The sequence below is a fragment of the Lissotriton vulgaris genome, chromosome 7 (assembly GCF_964263255.1).
Source record: "Lissotriton vulgaris chromosome 7, aLisVul1.2, whole genome shotgun sequence".
NCBI classification, from domain to species: domain Eukaryota; kingdom Metazoa; phylum Chordata; class Amphibia; order Caudata; family Salamandridae; genus Lissotriton; species Lissotriton vulgaris.
In genome coordinates, this window is record NC_141695.1 from 349,592,943 (window position 1) to 349,599,919 (window position 6,977).

General features: G+C 43.4%; 1 protein-coding gene across 1 annotated transcript in view; it reads right to left on the reverse strand.

The window, feature by feature from the left end:
- The window catches only part of LOC147701568 (galanin peptides-like), an 85,772-nt gene extending 79,235 nt beyond the window's left edge, over positions 1-6,537 (reverse strand). Inside the window, exon 1 of the mRNA XM_086928675.1 lies at positions 6,421-6,537. The gene's annotated coding sequence lies outside the window, so the exon portion shown is untranslated. The remainder of the gene's footprint in view (positions 1-6,420) is intronic.
- Positions 6,538-6,977: the final 440 nt, after the last annotated feature.

The window sequence follows — 6,977 nt, forward strand, 5'->3', positions numbered from 1 at the left end:
GGGGTATTTTAAAGAGAGTGTCTTTGATTGCCCTTTAATTGGTTTACTGAAGCAAGCTGGCACTGTCTATCAGTACTGAACTGTACAAGTAATTGAACTTCAAGTATTTGCAAGGGCAAAAGTTTGCTGAACCCCCTAACCAGCAAAGTGTACAGCCCTGTGTTAATTGTTAGAAAAACCATGGGCCAGTGAAAGTGGACTGAGAAATTGTTTTTTTTTTGTTCAATAAGTTTATTAAATTTTAAGAAGTATAAGAAATAGTTAAATACAATATGAGAAATTGTTGTTTTAAGGGTAAACGAGCAAACGCATTGCAGGGGCAAGGGACCAATAAAAAGAGGAATTTCATCCATGCATCCTGGAACAATGAGGGGGGAGCTAGGAGCTCCTGGTCCATAATTAGATCAGAGATTCAATATCAGGTATCTGCAGAGGTACAACAGAGGCAGACTCAACTCACCAGAGCTCTTAGGGGGAGCTCTGGGAGTAAAATAAGTTGAGAATGAGCATCCAGGAGCTGCTGAGATATAATATAGCCTTATGGCTCGCTGTGTTGGGCTATACTGGCCATTAAAGGTCCGTTCCAGTGTTAAAGGGCCAAGCCGGAGGCAAGGGTCTTCAACAAGGGTGCATGCCAATAATGGCGGTATAGCACAGCTATGGCAGGCTTTAAGGCTATCAGAACATTCCGCACCTAGAGGTCAGAATGTCCTAATTATAAAAACGAAGGCATCGGAGCTCGAGGGACCCTTTTAATTCACAGCTGTTGCAGTAATTGTTCAGCATCTAACAGCCACGAGCAGGGCCACTGCTGTCAGCTCTTGAGTATTCCCAGCAAGAGATGTGAAAGGGGGCTGAAGTCAGTTCCTGTTCTCCCCAGCTTAGCCAACCTGCTTTTATTTGTTCAACCGAGCCGGGGAGACCCAAGAGCTGAGCAGCATTAGCCCTCCCTCCCTCCGAGGCACCAGTGGCTCTGAGCTGGTGCTGGAGGAGGGTAGACTCAAGTATGCCCTGCATCCCAGCTTCCGCCTTTGGCTCTCCCCTGCCCACTTCATGTATTTTGGCAAGGCAGAGGCTGTTTATTAGTACACTGAAACGTTGAGAGCTGCGTGCCTTTATCAGTTTATATAGGCTGATGATGCTTCATTGTCTTCAACGGAGCTCTCAACATTCCAGGGCCAGGCTGTCCTGAAGCACACAAGGGCAGGGGACACTTCCTGTCACTCCTTGGGTATGAGTATCCAGGAACTACTGATTAACACTAAGTTGCTGAGCTCCAATTAGGGATGATGTCAGGGTCTTGGAGCTTCAGCAGTAAAAGAGCACAGAGACAGCACCAGGGAGCTGCAACATATGACAATGACCGAACCCTCCTCCATGAGCCCCTGACCAATAGTAAAGACTGAATTGCAACTCCTATAATTCATGGGGAATAGTAAGGGAAGGAACAAACCTCCAAAAGCTCCTGTGGTATAGTGAGGTAAGGGGCTATACTTTTAATGTAAATTGATACTTGTATAGCGTACTACTCACCTGCAAGGGTCTCAAGGCGCTTGTACGAATACCGCTGTGGAACCCATCATGGCTTTCCCTGTGAGGCATCCACTCCTGGGCACCCCCAAGGTGGAGGCCAGGCATCCTTAGCGTTGTGGGGGCCGTTGTGGAGATTAAGCAAGTTATTGCCCAGAGTTGCACTCCATGATTGGAATAGGCACCAAGGCGAGAATTATCTGGTCTGTGGAATTTTGAGCCCATGACCCACCGAGGCGGGGAATTGAATCCTGGTCCCGGGCTAAACCTCTGCAACAGGGTCTGCCACTCTAATCATTGAGCCACACTTCTCCACTTAAAGAGTTTCTTGGATATAGTGAGTTAAGGGATTGAACTCCAAAAGCTGTTGGGGTATGGGGAGGGAGCTAGTGGAGGTCAAAACGGAGTCAGAGGAGAAGTTTGACTTCTGGCGCTTCCAGGCTATAGGAAAGGGAGGAAATGCATCCCAAATATCCTCTCGATATATCAGATTGTTGGGACATATCTCTTGGAGCTCCAAAAGCATGATAAGGGCAGGGACCCACCTGCAACAACTCCTGATGTACAGATTACAGAGCGTGAGTTCTTGGGGTTTCTGGGGTATGATATGCAACGGGCTGATCTCAACTAGCACCTGAGGTATAATCATGGCAGGAACACAGCATCCAGCTTCAGACGCCATTGAGTTCTAAGAATGCAGCGCCCAGATGTCATGAAGAAAAGAAATGTTGGCAGTACATTTCCTGTCGCTCCTCGGGTATTAAGATCCAGTAATATGTGATTTATTTGAAAGGCATAGACCAAGCTCCTGGGTTGTAATAACCGAAGAAATGCAGGTAGCAAATCTCTGAAGGCAACAGAAGATCACAGAGACAGTAATTCAACTCCTAGAGCTCCTACGAATTATTAAGAGAAAAGGCTAATCTCCTAGAGCTCATGGAGTGTAATAAAAGGAATAACTCAACGCCCAAAGCTCCTAAGATATACTAAAGAAAAGGAGTTAACTCCAAGAGCTCCTGCGATATCCTAAGGGTAGGGGCTCAGCTCTTGGAGGTGGTGGAGTGGGTGGGGGGTCAAATCCTAGAACTCCTGTGGTATAGTACGAGGAAGAATCCACCTCCTAGAGCTCACTGGAGTATATTATGGGAGGTATAGGGAGGTACTTGGCCCCAAAAACTCTTGAGGTATATCACAGACAGAGCCCTTACAGTATAAGAACAGGGCACAACTCATAGAGAGCTGAAGGTATGTTATGGACAGTGCTCTTCTCATGCTGTTCTTAAGGTACAATATGGGTATGGCTCAATTTACTGGGATCCTAAGGTATGAAAAGGACAGAGCTCAACTCACGGAGCTCTTCTGTGCGGACTGGCTTATAGGGCAATCTGGCGGTGGCCATCGGTCCATTTTGGCATGTCAGTGTGTTGGCCGGTTTTTGGCTGCTTGAGGGCCTGTTTTATGGTCTGGTGGGCCAATTTTGGCTATTTTACTACAAACATTGCCTAAAGCAACCTCAAGTGCATACATTTTCCTAATCCTTGCAAAATGCCTTTACAGCGTTGTTTTATAAGTTCAAAACTGCCCCAATTCTCAAATGCGGGCCCCTTTTTAGCAATCTGATTTGCTAATCTGGCAAATTTATTTTAATGCCTGGGGCTATTTTCTGTCCCAGTCTGACCGTGTAGCTCTCAGGGTATAATAAGGACAGAACTCAACTCATGGAGCTCTTAAGTGATAATAATAACAGTTCTCAACCTATGTAGCTCTTAAGGTATTATACGGGCAGGGCTCAACTCATTGTCATGGAGCTCTTAAGGTATTGAAGGGCAGGGCTCAATTAATGATGCTCTTAATGAATAATTATGGCAGGAATCAACTCCTAGAGCTCGTAGGGTATAACAAGGGCTTCTATAATAAAGTCAGAGTTCAACTCATAGAGATTCTGGGGTATAATGGTGGCACAAAGTCATCCCCAGGAGCAGCTGGAATATATTAAAGTATGGAACTCGGTTCAAGGGAGATATTGGGATATAAGTATGCTGGGGACCAGTGCCCATGGGGCTTCCTTGGCGTAGGGAATACATGACTCAGCTCTAAGAGGTCCTGCGTACAGCTGGAGAACTATAGGAAGGGCAGTGTAAATTAATACATGCACTCAACTCCTTTGAGTTCCTACAGGATAATAAGGAAGGGTACACAGTTTAGACTTAAAAATCATCAGCTACTAAGAACCTAGAGTATAGAATATGGAGCGCAAAAGGCAGTCTCTGTTACCTGGAACAAATCGAGTTAAAAAAATAAAGTCTCCAAACAGAAGTGATGCTAACCCTCTCATGCTACTTAAAACTCAAAATGCAATTTATGCGACCTCAATGTAGTCTGCTAGCACGACATTTGAACACATACAGTGCCCACTTTGTGCTGCCACCCCCATAGCAACATTGTCCTTACATAAATAAGATCTTCATCTTTATACCTAATTTAGTCACTCTCATTTTGTGCATTTGATATTTTTGTACTTTTATCTAACACCTTTAAGTGCAGAGGTCAAGCGCCAGAGGACTGTAATAAATACAGTGTTTACTTGGCAGTGCCTCAAGTGCATCGGTGCTGGAAGTAGGGATTTGGGGCCAGATGTAGGTAAAATCAGTTTTGTGAGTCCTTAATAGCGAGTTTTAGCAAATCACTATTAAGGACTCGCAAAATGGAATGTATGTAGGAATCACAATACTAATTGCGATTCCTTAATATTCCTTAATTGCGAATTGCAAATTGCAATTTGCAATCAAGGAATACCTTCCCATTCATTCCTAAGGACCTAGAGGCCCATAAGAATTGCGCACGCAATTTGCGAGAACCCGGTAGGTACTCGCAAATTGCGGGTGCAATGTCACAGGTTCCAAAAGGACACCCTGTTACACCCCTGAAATGTGCATGTGTGCAAGGGCATGTATGTGTGCCACATGACACTTTGAAAAAAGCAAAAAAGTGCTTTTTTAAAGGAAATCGCAATTTACCACCAACTTGACGTTGGTGGTAATTTGCGATTCCTTAACGCAATATCGCAATTTGCAATGACTACTAGCATAGCATTTAGGGAATCACAAATTGCGATTCTCGAAATGTCTGTGGGTAGGTATTTGCCTTCCTACATTGCACACAGCTGAATTGCGATTGCAAACGCTGGAATTCGCAGAATTTCAGCATTTGCGATCACAATTTGGCTTGCTACATCTGGCCTGTGGAGTGCTGCAGGACCTCCAAGGTAACTATCCTGAAGTTTGAGGTGAATAAGCAATACAGATGACATTAAATGTTGTTTTCATCTTGTCACAGTTGCTTGCAGTGTGTTTTTAGACAGAATTCAAATTTCAGGCTATGTCTTATGACAAACTGCTCCTTATTCTTTTAACATGAAGAATTACGTTTCTTCCTCTGACTGCAAAATTAGAGGATTTTGTAGTGAACTAAGGGCCCGATGTAGGTAATCTCGATTTACCTACTCCTAAATACCGAATCATACCGATTCGGTATTTAAGAGTAGGTAAATTGGAAGTAGGCAGATGTAGGTAATTTTTCTTTTTCAATTACCGAATCTGTAAGATTCGGTATTTACCGATTCGGTAATTACCGAATCGGTATTTGCCATTGATTCCTATAGGCCTTGAAGCCCATAGGAATCAATGGCAAATACCGATTCGGTAATTACCGAATCGGTAAATACCGAATCCTGCCAGGGGGAACGGGGTGTCACTTTGACACCCTGTAGCACCCCAATGTCAGGCTTGTGTGCAATGTGACACACAGACATGCCCTAGGGGCATGTCTGTGTGTCACATGGCACAGGTGTACATGCACAGATGTGCATGTACACCTGAATTCGTTATTTACCATGCAATAGTATTACATGGTAAATAACGAATTCTTAGGGGCCTGTGGCACTGTTTAAAGCGCCACCTACATCTGCATTTACAGATTCGGTATTTTTACCGAGTCTGTATTTACCAATTCGGTAATTTTACCGATTCGGTAAATACAGATTCGGTAAAAATACCCAATCTGTAAATACATGCCCCCTACATTGGAAAAGGCATTTACCGGTCGGTAACGGCCGAATTCGGCCGTTACCGACCGGTAAATGCCTACCTACATCGGGCCCTAAGTGACAATATGCTGGTGTGGATGTAAAAGCTGTAGGATGTCATTTTTTACGAACACAACAAAATGTAAATACCTATAAATGATATGTGGAAATATTTTGAAGTATATTAGAAGTTAGGAAAGCACAAATGAATCACTTTCTGTAATTCTGAAGTATGATGGAAACAAATATTTTAATAGGATCAAACCAAAGACACTTCACTGGTGATGAGCAAAATGACATTTTTTCACCGAAACCAGATTCTCAAACATCATCATTTGTGCCCTTTATAGTTTTACCAGTAGAACTGTATGTCTGTGCAAATTCAGAGGTCATTTGCATGGAAAATGTGCTGTCTGTAAATGACAGTGCGCTACCACACCATGCTATAGCAATATATTTATGACTCTGTGTCCTACAAAATGAATCACCAGTTACATGCTACACCCTCGCCACTCTCCTTCTGAATGGTAGTGGCTCATTTGCTACACTTGTGCTTTGTCTGATGCTAAATTTTTTTAGAATCCCTATAAATTCCCCAATGTAACATCGATGGCAGCAACTTCACTCTGAAAATTGATCCAACACCACTGCTCAAGTGTCTGCTCTATAATAAAGTTGTCACTGTGTCTCGATGGCCCTTCAAAATGTGATGCCCACAAATATGCATAATAGCAGGCAACAATATCGAAAGTGAAAGAAAAGTGCCGGCACAGCATAAAAATGCAAAACAAATCAATTTTACTCACTGTGGCTCCAAATTCAAGTCTTCTGTGCAGACAGCAGATGGAAATAAAAGTTAGGGACTAAAGTTCATAAACCTTAATTATATTTTGAATAGAAAAAATGGAGGCGAGGTGGGCGATTTTAAAGGCTGATTCGGGAAGCGGCCCTCTGCTCTTTTTTAGGCGAATATTCGGCTTCCTCTCACTGCTTCCCTCTCGTCCTGCGCCGTGAGCCTCTGGGACTTCGGTGGTAAGGACGACGGTATTTATACCTCCGCCGCCAATAACTAGGGGCATAATTTCTATCATTATCCTGAAGAGGAAGCAAAGAGGGAGTGAGATGTGTAAAAAGCTTTTTTTTCATTTTTTTTTCTGATTAGGTGGATGTTTTTTTTTTAGACAGGAAAATGAGTTGATAGCTGTAATTATGTATAATTGACTTCTGCATTAAAGCAGCCTCTCAGGATGAAGGCTCATTCTCCGTGTAATCTGCTCATCCCCACTCCTCCCACTCTCCGTAGGCCTTTGTTTGGTTTTGTTTGAATTTATTGGTATTACGCAGATTTCCCATCATGGAATGT